We start from the raw sequence: 13,942 nt of genomic DNA on the forward strand, positions 1-13,942 counted from the left end.
AATTTTTTTGTTTCAGGACTGTCACCCTTAAATCTGCCACTGAGTGTCCAGGGAGATTGAAGGGTTCCCCCACAGGCTTCTGTACATTACCGTTCCTAATGTCTGATTTATGTTCATTTATTCTTTTACGGCGAGACTGTTCAGTTTGGCCAATGTAAATTGCAGTGGGGCATTGCTGGCACATGATGGCATATATTATATTAGTAGATGTGCAGGAAAAGGTGCCACAAGACTTCTTGTTGTTCTCCGTGGCAATAAAGTGGCACATAACTTTGTATTTTGAAAGGGGAGGAAAAAAGTAACACTTGCAATTGTGACTCTGAAGGACAGCAGAAAGCTGTGACATCATGAGAGTAATTTGAACTTGGAATAGCACTTAAATTTGAAAGAGTAAAGCACTGTAAAAAATTGATAGTGGCCTAATAATTTTAAAACACTTCAGAGTACACATGCCCACAGCCCTAATAGGCTACGAATTCATCTGCTTATATACTTTTCCAAGCTTTCCAATAACCTGAAGCCACCCTATGCAGTGTGGAGTGTGTAGTTCATAATTATTGTAGCACTTCATCTTTTTCTGCTGGACCTAACACACTGGAAAGAAGTCAAACTACATTCCAAACCCAGTGGATCAAAATATATCCAACTGATTAAATTAAATATTCTAGCCAAGAAAACCTAAATTGGTTTTAAAAACTATATTTTGTTTTAAAAGAAAAAGATAAGGTTGGAGAGCAGTCTATAAAAATATCATCTTGAAAAACAAAGGACATGCTATAAGGTGGATAGATTTATTGAGTTAGGTAAAGGCAATTAAAAAGAGAAATGACACTCAGAGTATATACCTAATAAATATTGTGAGACGATGTTGGTGAGATGAACTCATATACACTGTGGAACAATTGGGAATACTAAGGGGCTGTAAATTTACCCTGCTAAGAGTCTTATTATTGCCAAAGTGTGCCACTAATACACAAGTTGAATGTTGTTAATACATCTAATAAGGAGGATGAAGGACCTTACTTTGTTGTTTGAGCTAGATGCTTTTTATAAGTGCCATCTCTCCTCCCATACTCTATTTCCTCCCTCCTGGTTTACAATTATGTATTAGACTTCTAAGCAGCATGCACCGTGTCAAAAAGTAGAAGCTTTATAATGATTGTGGCACGCAGAGAACAACAAACTCCTGAGACTCTTCTAAGGTCAAATTAGTAATCATCAGAACTCTACTCCAAAGAGCTTTAAGTGGCAAAGCCAATCCAAGGCCATAGAAGAAACCTGATGAAGAGCATTCAAGAAATTGCACTTGAAGATTCCTGACAGGAAAGAAAGAGTTTGGAAAGTTTCAAGGACCCTGGCATCCCACACTTTGAAGTCAAGGCACACTTAGCTGTGTTAGCTTTTACCATGCCAACTCAGTGGAATTAGCACAACATATGAATTTTACTAAATCATACATTGATCCTTATAGCATAATAATTAACCTTTGATTGAATATAACAGGCACTTTAAATGATGGGTGAGTTGTCTGAAATCAAGATGGGACATACTGGGACTCAGGCAAAAGATGCAGCGTACTGCATGCTTGCATGTCCCTCCCTGAAATAAGGGTAAGTTGAGGGCTCTCAGTTCACAACACAGTTGAGCCTTAACATTGCAACTGAAAACCTAAGTGATAATGTTTATTTGCTCTGTCATTTCATGTTCTTCTTTACAGAGAGGTTTCAGCAAAAGGTCAAGGGAAAGCCACAGTGTATTTTTTCTTCAAACAAAATCAATTGAAGGACCTGGAACACAGTAAGTTATGTTACAGGGCAGCACTTGCATGTAGTCCCATTGGAGACCTATCAACGTGAGCTAGTACTGCTGGGAAATATCTCTGCCTACCTTGGCTAATCAATATCTCTGTTCATTATACTGTCTCTGATGAATATGGGTAATGATTGGGTGAGTATGAGTCAGGTGACTAAAAATAACCACCTCATGCAAGATCAATAGTGGGAGGATTTTTTTTTCAGTATTACTTCAGGCACTTCTTATGCTCTTGTGCTCTTTTTATTCACATTTTTCCTCCCCCTTTCCTCATTGTCAATAGATCAACATCACTGTAGGAGTAGCTTTATTAAATTAGTAGCACTTAATCTACTGTCATGTTGTCAGCTTGCAGGGAGTCAACAAGCAGACGGCAAATTTTCAAACGGCCCAGTGTGTGCTGACTGGCTTTCACCCAGGCAGTTAACTTAGTGCTGTGCCAAAAGCCATCTTTATGGGTGCCTGCTAATATCCTTTCTCTGACTACGAAAATCCAACATTAAAAAAAATCTGTTTGATGGGAATTCATGCCAATTATAGATGTGTTATGACAGACGAAAAGATTATAATTATGCTTGGCTTCCATGCAGAACTACATTAACACATCTATGACATCTAATAACATGGGAGGATAACCGCATGCCTCAACAGAGGTTAACATGAAAGGTTAAGCAACTTTGGGGAATGTATTTCTCACTCCTTTATTTTCCCGCCCTACAAAAATTAAAAAGAACTGCATTTGTTTGCAGTATTCTTCTAAGGGGCTGGCTGAGGGCGATTAAAAAAAAAGGGAAATGGCTCACAGAGAAGGGATCTAAAACTGGAAGTCAGTACTAGATTAAAACCCTTCAGCTTCTCATTGGGCTCTTTATGTGGCAGTGATGAAAAACAGGCAAATGATTAAAGAACTTTTCAAAGCTTTTGTAAGTGGCCACAATGGGACAGCTTATTCTATTGAGGTCAGGGGTCAGCAACCCCTGGCAGAGGTACCAAGAGTGGTATGGGAGCCGGTTTTCATAGGCCCGTGAAGCGGAAGCTCAGCCATGCCCTGCCTTTTCTGTGCAGCTGGGAGCTTCCTCAAAGCCATGCCGCCTGTGAATTAACAAAAGACCAGCTAATGCTACCAAACTCCACCTAACCCCACCGTAGCCAATATACTTGCTGCTCGCCACATATGGCAAAATGAATACCACAGTGTGGTGAAAGGTGGCTCCTCAGAGCCACACACATGGAGCGCCTCCCTCTGCCTGCTCTGCCCATGTGCTTCATGACTTGGTGTGCTGAGCACATGGCAGCAGCAGTGGCTTCTCCTGCAGTTCTTGCCCTGGTGTGGCTCCTGTGGCTCTGGCCTGGAGCCATGCAGCTCTTGCAGCCCCAGCATGGCTTCTCTCCCATGGCTCTGGTGAGTCACCTGCAGTTTGCATGGGGGTGGGGGAGGGGCCTGGCTCTGCGGGAGTGGGAGGGGATTCCATTAGGAGGGGCTGGCGGGGACTTGGCTCTGGTGGGTGGGCAGGACATTCAGTTAGGAGGGGCTAGGGGATTTGGTTCTGCGGTAGGGTGAGGGCATTCTTCTGGGAGGGGCTGGGGTGCTTGGCTTTGGGGGTGGGGGAGGGCATTCAGTTGCGGGGGGAGCTGTGGTGACAATGGAAGGGCAAAAACTACAAGAGTGGCAAGCCTTGAATTTCTATTGGATGCCACTGACCTAAATGGTTAAGCTCTGCATCTTCATTTATTTATTAATGAAGCCGTTTTTAAATAGGACTATTAGAAGCTTTGAAAAGTATCACCAGCATTCAGACCATACATAGAGGTCAAAAGGTCAAATTTCAGCAGTCCACCTCGGAAAGGTTGCTGACCCCTGATCTAGGTACTGGCATAGCTACGTGAAACCTAGGGGAGGTGAAGGAAAAATTAGTTTTCAGGGCTGAATGCTTTGTTAAAATATACATCTGGTGATATGTTAAAGAAAGTTCTAAAAATCAAAGCCCACAAACTGACAACTGGCCAATATATACACTTGGTAACTACAGCCTCCATCCAATGTACTTTACAACTGCCCCATGTGACTGTGAAGTCTTGTTTTCTCCATTTTGGTTTTGAGAAAACCAAGGCAATGGCAGAGTTTATTGGCTTGCTCAAAGTCTGACAGGAAGTTTGCTGCGGAGCTATGGATAGAACCGAGGTGTCCCAAGTTCTGTGCCCAGGCCATTTTTGCAGAAGACTAAGTCATGCAAGGTGCTGACTGGTCTGGCTAAATTGAGCTAAGCATTTATGGATGTGCTTCATTGTAGGTCCCATGGAACTTATTTTAGACTGCATGCAAGCTTAAAGTTAAACTCATGCTTAAATGCTGTCTGGAATCAAGGCTGGAGTGCTCAGCAGCTTGTAAGATTGAGCACTTAAAGAGTCGCATTATCTCCTCAACTAGCAATGTTTGGGTGAGAGGATTACTGCGAATTATAACCAAATACATTGACTCTGATATGCTGGCAATGTGGCCTCTTTGTTCCTCCAAACATACTGACACACTCAAAAATACCAGATTATGAGACAGCTCTCCATCTGCTTGTTTTCTTTCTGGATAACAAGCACAATATGCAGAAATCATTAGTGCCACGAGAATACAAACTGAAACAAAAGCATTTACCCTGAAAGAATATTGTCGTCTTTCTGTCAGCTGTGACTGCTCACAGCAGTACAGAAAAGGAACAGATTCTTTAAAAAAAAGGATCTAATTTATTTTACTCTTACACTGAACTTACAGAAGCTCCCCCACCCCCAAACCTCTGCAAATTGGAGCTAAAGGTCATATCGAAGGCCTCGCATTAGATCACTGTGCTAAGGTCAGCAAGGAGATGGACATGGCCAATGTCCCCATGCCACATCCACTTGGCTGTTGCCACAGGCTGCGAATTCCTAACCAAAGCTCCCAGTTTAATTAACAGGATACTAATACTGAACACACCTTTTCCCCTATGAGCAGCAGGGGCAGCACAGTGTAGTGGTTAAGAAGCTAGCCTGTGGGTTCTTGTGACCTAGGTTCAATTTCCTGCTGTACCATTGACTTCACATGTGACCCCAGGCAAGTTACAGTCTCTCTGTACCTCAGTTCCCCTCATACAGAATTGGGATAAAAGCACTGTCATACCATTTAGGGGCATTGTGAAAATACATTAAAGCTCGTGATGTGTACTCAAACCCCATGGCAATAAGGGCTGTATATGTACCATAGCTAGGTACAGTAGGTTGAGAATAGCCAATGATAGTTGTGAGCAGGCAACTGTTTTTAGTTAGTACTAGAACTGGTCTAAATTTCTCCAAAAATAATAGAATCAGTTAGCTGCAGTTGGGACTTACTGAAAATAAAGGATGTAAGGATAGACTTTTAACAGGTGATATGTCTGCAAAATCCTAGAAAATAAGATATTTGTGGCAATTTTTTTTCCTGTTCAAGGTTAGTACAAGATTATTTTCCCAAATAAAATGGGCAGATTGCATAAGCCGTGTATACGACTCCCAAAATAACATGAGACATGTTTTGTATGTATGTGAGCGTACTTCAGCGGACAGGTACTACCCATAAATTTGTAAAAGGCTGGGTGTCATGCTAAAATTAAGAACAGATAGAGGGAGAGAAAAGTCAGTGACTGATAAATCTTTAATATAAAAATTGTACAAGAATTTTGATACAAATTACAAGAGGTATTTGGACAAAATATGAATAAAATTCCATTTACATCCCCAAACCCTTATGCATTTTATGCAAAAGACATACTGTAGGACAGTTATAGTACAGAAAATACAAGGAAAGAAATATCAAATTTAAAACAGGACTTCTAATTCCCTTAGACTACAAATGGAAAAAACTTGTTTGGGGTACATACAGTATTTATGAAGCTACCAATGTCATGATTATTAGATCAACGTGATGCAAGCTTTTCAGTTTCCCTGGTATAGCTATATTCTGTAGTGCATGCTTTGGTTCTGCAGGCAGGATAGCAAAGCATTCATGCTTCACTCACACCAAGAACAAAAGGGCTAAGATATTAAAGACTGCAAAACTGTTCACCCTCGAAAAATGTTATTGTTGCTGGAACATGTGCCTGGCAAGTTTGTGACGAAGTCCATGAAACAAATTTAACTTGGAAGGACAGTAGAGTTTTTGCCATACTGAAGAAGCACATTTCCTGAGGTCCCCCAATGTACTCAGTATGTTACTGACCAACAGTGAGCATATGTACAAGAGTCATGAGAAATCTTCTATGCTCAGAAGAAGTTTGCGGGTTTTCTTGTGTTGACTGTATTGGTATGTGTGGAGTTACAGGCCCAAAGATTCATCAACAGTCAAACCCAGTTTACCAGTGCTTGAAATCTTAGTGTGTACCAATAGGCAACATGCAAATGTTTCTAGTTTGCTAGAACTGGAAGCAGAACTAGCAGCTATAATGGAAAATGCCATATAGTGTGGTCCGTCCATGTTTTCTTAGCGAACACTGGTAAAACAAGAAATGTGCCTGCAGACAGGAACTTCAGAAGACTTGTAAATATTCAGATACAGCAAAAACTCCTTTCATGATGGGTTTGAACGATGCATATTGACAAGTTCATGGACAAAAACCAGAATTTGAGTTATCCACTTTTGGTCAAATAAATCCAGGATGAGCTTGAACTAAAAGTCAGTTCTGAAATCATCCATGGCTTGAATCAAATGTACATATGTTACACTAGCAAGCTTTTGAGAGAAGCACAGAGAGTAAGCACGAACTGAGAACACACCATTCAGGGAACACAGAGAAGGCGGCCCATCAGGAAACCACTACAGGATGGGAAATCTTCTTGTGTGAAACATGAACCAAAGTTTCCACAAGAAAAACCAGCCCGTTGGATTTTATATTTATAGACAGCCATGTCAGATAAACATGTAATACTAGGACATTTCATTCACATAATCACTTTACAAACTGTAAACATTCATATGCCTAGAACATACAGACCCAAAGGGAGCAGTCTCAGGAGGCTGTGTTATTTTTCCTGTTGGAAGGTGCCGTGTTTGGGGCAAAGGGGGAAACGTGGGGTTTGGTAACTGTACAGAGACGTATAAAAACCCTCCTCATTAAACAGTGATCAAAAAATAAATCAACCTTAGTTTATACATTTCAAGTAACCTATTTACCCAGCACATTATCTGGGAGGCTAAGAGGAATACCTCTAGAGTCACAAATCACAACTATTGTACTGTTTCACAGCTGGGATAGGAAGGATGCATTTTTTCCTACCAATGTAAAGAAGGGGTGAAGTTACAAGGAGACAGGATCCTAATAAAACAGTTTAGGGCTATGACCAGTGATTGCATCCATTCATGCAGACAGGCACACAAAACAGAATCATCAGTGCCGCTGCTTCCCCAGAGTCACCTTTCACAGTCTTTTGCATTCCATAACAGAAATGGACAGATTCTGATTAACTATTGATGAGTTTGCCATCCTAACTGTGCATTATCTTCTCCTCGTTCGCAACCTTTTGTTGACAATGGACACCGTATAAAATCTTTATGTGTCACTTAGCTGGTGTTTCTCTCTGCTCAAGACATATTTACAATGGATGCTCTTCATTTTAGCAAAATACATTTTTTCACCAAAGATTTGAAAAAAATCCCCAGAAAAAACCTCACTAGTAAACACATTAGAAATATACCCACTCAAGCTTCCTTTGTTATTTGGGGCTTTGGGGGGAAACATACAGGCAGATATGCTAGAGTCCAGACAATTTTGCCTTCAATAGCCTTAGTTCTAAAACTGTTAAGGTGTAGGACTGTCGGTTACATTGGGACCATTAAATACATGAACATACAGGAAAAAGCTCCCTGTATCCAAAACACTGCTTGGAACAGAAAGCATGCATGGTTGAAACAGGCTTCAATAATGCTATCAAAAGAAGGGATCCTACGTTGGGGTAATTAGTCATTGCCCTTTGATTTGAACTAATTTCTGGCTCCCTTGATGCCTGGTGTAATGTCAGTGTGCAATAGATGTGTGTAAGCAATTTGGATTAAACCTTTGATTTAGGAAATGAGTACCCCACGCTCTCCTGTACCCACTGCTTCAGAAAATGTCTGTTAATTTGTCCTTTATTATCATTACCAAGGAACTGAGAGGGAAGGAAGATGATCAATGATCTTGATTATTAAAAGGCCTTAGCATTTTTATACTAAGGGACAGTGCCTCTATTGCAATAAGGGCCAAACTGCAATATTGGACTGAAGAGTACTTGAGTACCAAGGACCTCCAAACAGAAGCTGCTTCCTATTACTCATCTCACTACAATTTCTAAAACCATACATCAGCCAAATGATATATACCTCAATGCTGATAAACTTCAACATATGCGTTAATATTGACCAATTCATGCTTTATTTGTATCCAACCTTCTGGTTTTAGGTATTGTATTGGCCTTTCATGAACTCCAGTACCATTCAAAATTACATTGATCCCTGCCCCCTAGAAACCTTGGTCATCACAGGGAGTTCAATATAACTTTGCAATTCAACAAAATTATGCTTCAGCTACTCCTCCAGCATCCTGAGCTTTCACAAACTGTTCAGAGTCAAGCCCCAGCTGTGATTAAAATAAATAAATAAATAAATAAAAATGCAAGCAGACCTAAAGGAAGGAGAGCAGTCTTGTACAAAGGGTCTATTCAGTTCTCAAGAATTTTTGCTTCCTCCACCTGGAATTCTCAACTTTTTGTTTAAAAAAATAGTATACCTTTCCAAGATATTTTCTCCATTAGCTTTCTTTCTTGCTTACCTTATTTGAGAAGTGCTTGCTGACTATAGCTTTGTTACTGTCCTTTTTAATTGAAAACACTGGGGCAAATTTCTCCTTGTATCAGACAGCAGCCTCTCTCTCTCTAATACTGTGTTTTCACTATGTCCATGGATCTCCACACTGACCTCATCACGAGAGGTGCATATTGAGGCAGAATGGTTGATTGGAACTGGCACTCACTGTACAGCTGTGAGAGAATTTTGCCCTTAATTAATTTTGCCACAAAATGAGCTAAGTCAGAATAAACAGCATGCGTTAAATTTACCATCTAACTCGAAACAGTAAGACCTGTAGCAAGCTTACCTGCCTATATCTAACAGGCACAGAGTGGCTTTATGCTGATACAAAGCAATTAGTTTCTACATAAGGAGACAAAAGTGCCATCACAGACAGCGTTTCTCAGCTGACCTTTTGTTAAGAAGTCATCTTGTTACTGTCTGCCTGATCGCTGGATAGTGCAGCTAGTGGCAGCACTGGGCTTCCCAAAGACAAATTGAAGCACTTCATATGTGGGCTTCCCTTCTTTCACTCTGTGTGTGTGTGTGTGTGTGTGAGTGAGCGAGCAAAAATGTGGGGGGGGGGCATGTCAGGAACTCAGAGGGAAAGCCTAGTTCTTGTACTCAATTTCTCCTTCACAAGGGATAAACAGGCAATTACGCATCCTTTTATATTTGATGGCCAAGTGCTGAACCTGAAAGCACACTATTAGTTTGTGTCCCTTCAGGGCCAGCACAATAAGTAGCCAGGAGAGCTGGGGCTTAGAAAGAGAGGGTGTTGTCTGCTGTTAGTGTGACAGTCTTGTCAGCAGCATTCACATTACTGGAAGGTAATAAAGTGACAAGTAAGTTATTAGAAAGATATGAGTTGAAATTGAACTGAAGCTTCTTGCTGCTCAGCTCAGTTTTTTTCCTGTTTTGTAATGGGCCACTATTTGTTACAAACTAGGCCTTGTCTTCAGATATTATCTAAAAAAAGTATTTATTCTTTTCAGCAAAGGTCATATGAATTTACAACACCACATTTTAGAGGATAGAAATGGAAAAACAGTTTTATGACCACTACAGTTGGTTGCTGTTTAAAAAAATATACAGTGGCATCATAATGAACAATAATGCTGACAAGTCAGTGGAGTTGTCAAAGCTGAATTTTTTTTAACTCATTGGTGGCCAAGGAATATTTTTTTCTCTCTAGTGATAACATCAAACATAGCAATATTTAGTATTAGGAAACTTTTGGCTGGAGGCTTGACCAAAAGGTCCTTCCCCGTCTGTCCCCCGCCATCACTAGTGATGATGGTAAGGAATAGGAAACAAGCTATAATGAGTATAATTAAAGACTCAGAGAAATAGTAATTAACAATGATACCAATGCATAGGGGTCACTGTCATTCTGCCACAGACCTTTTATAAAGCATGATAATGCAGGATGCTGAGCAGAAGTCTGGAGCAGGTATGCAAACACATACGTTAAGGGTTCAGACCACTGTAAGATGCAACTCTGTGTGGACAGCCAAAAATTGGACATAAAAAAAAAGAGTTCCTTTCATATTCATCGGGCTGGGAGAAGCTAATCATGCGGTGACAGAGGGGATATGTTGATTCTTGTCCAGCAAAGCAGGACTAGAATAACTGTTTTGTTGTGTTACTAGAACAGCAAAGTATTGACATAAGGGGAAAAAACAACCCTGACATGCACCAGCTTTCGGCATGCATTTGCCACTCACCTCCTTCCCACAGAAAATTCCAGTGGCCTTCTTGCACCTACTTTAGAAAACCTTTTACCTTTTATTCAAATAAAAAAAAGAAACATGCTGTTAATATACCTAAACAAAGAAAGAAGTAAAGAAAATAGTCCATGGTGGTGGTGGAGGTGAGTGTCAGGAAATAGGTGATATTTCAAATTTACAGGAGCATGTGTAGACGTGTAGAACAAATATTTTTCTTTAAAAAATTAGTGAATTTGGGCATTTGTTGAGAGGAGGCAAATATATTGCTCAAAAAATGCTTGTATATTTATGAGAGCTGACGTCCCACAGAAAAACTGGTCTAATCCAAATTCTTCAATTTTAAAACCTTCTGGAAGAGTGTGTTTGGCATTCAAACCATGATCTCTCATTTTGTGAACAGTCCCTATCTTTGGAATAGAGTGAACAAAATCTTGATCACTATGCAAACAACTGCATTGGATACTTAACTGTACAGGCTGAACCTCTCTAGGCTGGAACTTTCTCATCTGGAAACATCGATAATCTGGAATGATTTTAGTTAGCCACGACCACTTATCATGGGTGTGGCCAAGTTTCCTGTGGCCTCATACAATTTTTTTTTACAAGAACCTGTCCTGGCTCTCAGTGTTCCATGCTGTTATTTAGCTCTAATTTACCAACTAAATGTCTTCTAAGAGCCCAATAAGCAGTGCTATATCATATTGACATCCCGTGGTCTGGAGAATTCTCTCATTCAGCACCAGTCAGGTCCTGAGGGTGCTGGACTAGAGAGGTTCAGTCTGTATGCAATAAATTATAAGGATAAGGCCCAAACAGACCTGGTAAACTCAGGTTAGGGTCATGCAGTCCCTCTTCCAGGATTATATATATATTGGACCAATTGGGAACACAAAGGGAACGGGAGGAGGTGTGTTTACATCCTTCTGGAATAGGTGGAGAAGATCACATTTTACTGCCGCAGGAAACAAAGACAGACAGAAGGAAAGAATTTTACCCAAAACAAGTGCACTCCACAATTTCCAATTGGCAAGTGTCTACATTTCCCTTGGAAGTAGGTAATTTTTATGAGCAGGATTTATGAAAAACATTTAAGAGATTTTTGGAGCAATGTGTAAGTGCTACATAGGTCTGTTAACCTAAATCTCCCACCACATATCAAATTCAGTTGTGCCCAAGTGCTTGCAAATACATTTTCATTATTACAGTGTAAGAATGTTGCCTGCTACAGTTTAGTTGCGTGGGTTTTGCCACATCAACCTCTTTTTCACGGGCTGGGGAGAGACTTAAAATTTCAGCCAGTTCTACATGGATCAGGCAGCGACCTATTTCACAGATATGATCTAAATATGGTAATCTGTGTAGTAATAATTTATATTTATGCTTAATCTTTACAAACAACTAATTAATCCTCACAACACCCCTGTGAGGTAGGTACTATTACTCTCATATTCACAGATGAATATAATGAGTTATCCAAGACTAAAGCAGACAGATAGTGCCAAAACTCAGGAGTGCCTGGCTTCTGCTTTTCAACCTCTCTTTGTTGTGCTTTAGTACCTGGCATTCCAGAAGTACATAGTGTTTACCTGGTCTCGCATGCTTGCTTTTAAAATAAAATAAAAAAAAAAAAAAAAAAAAAGCGCACAAGCTCCAGACAAGAAATCGTTCTCTTTAAAGGAGGTTTAGCCTGCAGAGTTATTCCTCACAGTGGAATAAGCCCTTTTGATATTTACAACAAATATATCTATTTTGAAATGAGTATCAACTTTTCCACTCATTGTCCTCTCTCCCAGAATTGGAATGCTATAAATCAGCTGTTCACGGCATTCCAGTATTGCGAGCAGTTGGGGAGGAGTGGGGATGGAGTGTGAATCAGGTGATTTGCAGCTCCTCCAAAAGTTCTGGGAGGGTGGGGGAGATGTAGGAAAATGTGGGGCTCTGGTGCCCTAGGCATGTGGGGAAGCAAAGCAGACAGGGATTCCACGGGTCACAGGAGAAGACCCCTTGTGGCCTGTGGGACACAGATTGCTTACCATTGATTTCACTTGTATGAAAGGTGCTGGACTGACAGCTCTGGAAACTGAAGAGCTATTCAAAGAATAACTAGAGCAAGGACAGGAGGGAAGGCACCCCCACATCTACGCACATCAGTCCTGATCTGGAGACATGGTCGCTATACTCATTCAATTTGTGGTATCTGCTGAGAATGCCCACTAATGCCAGCTATGGTGGCGTTTTTTTTTTTTCATCATGACATCCATGAGAAACTGCATTAAGGCCAAATTAATTTTACACAGGCCATAGATATACCTTGGGAGGCAGGAATTTTACAAAACTTCAGACAAAATGTCTAATGACTTTGGACCCTTATAGCATGTCTACACAGCAAAGTTATTTCAAAATAGCAGTTGTTATTTTGAAATAACTTTGCTAGTATCTACACAGTGCAGCTGCTATTTCAAAATAAATTTGAAATAGCGGTTTGTTTATTTTGAAATAGGTAAACATTATTGGATGAGGAATAGTGCCGACTTCAAAATAGGGGCTGTGCAGACAGGGAATAGAGCCTGTTTCGAAATAAGCCATTGTACATCCAGGGGTTCTGTTTGGAAATAGACTCTATTGTGTGTAGACACTTTGGCTACGTCTACACCAGCCCCTTCTTTTTGAAAGGGGCATGGTAATGAGCGAGGTTGGAAGATGCTAATGAGATGCTGCCATGAATATGCAGTGCTTCATTAGCACAATACTGGCTGCGGCAATTCAAAAGTACCGCTTTCAAATTGTGTGCCACCTGTGTAGATGGGGGCCTTTCGAAAGGTCCCCCCAATCTTTGAAAACCCCTTAATCCTATTTGGTTTTAGGAATAAGGGGGTTTCGAAGTCCAGGAGGTCCTTTCAATAGGCTCCTGTCTCTACAGGCAATGTGAAATTCCAAAGCGGTACTTTCGAATTGCTGTAGCCAGCATTATGCTAATGAGGCACTGCATATTCATGGCAGTGCCTCATTAGCATCTTCCAACTTTGCTCATTATCATGCATCTTTCTAAAAGAAGGGGCTAGTGTAACCATAGCCATAATTTCCAAATAGCTGAGCACTATTTCAAAATGCAATTTGTGTGCAGCAGCATTATATCAAAATATGCTATTCCTGAAAATCTCTTCCTGAACAGCTTATTTTGAAATAATGCTGCTGTGTAGACATACCCTTAGGCTATGTCTACAGTATGGGGATCTTTCAAAAGAAGCCATTCTGGAAGATCTCTTCTAAAAGAACCTCTTTCAAAACAGTGTATCCACTCAGCCCCCACTCTTTCGAAAGAATGGGCCAGGGATTGAAAAGTCCGGCACCATGAGAACTGCACTTTCGAAAGAAGGGACTGGGGAGCATCTACACACGTTTCGTTCTTCCTGAAATGGGAGCAGAAGAGCACTTCCAAAAGGAGTGCTGTGTTCTTTTGATTTACTTTTGGACGAATGCTTTTTGTACGTGAACATTCCACAGGATCTTTTGAAAGTGTCCCCTTCTGAAAAATCTTTTGAAAGAACTTGCTAGTGTAGACACAGCCTTAGTGAAC

The sequence above is a fragment of the Carettochelys insculpta genome, chromosome 5 (genome assembly GCF_033958435.1).
Source record: "Carettochelys insculpta isolate YL-2023 chromosome 5, ASM3395843v1, whole genome shotgun sequence".
Lineage (NCBI taxonomy): Eukaryota > Metazoa > Chordata > Testudines > Carettochelyidae > Carettochelys > Carettochelys insculpta.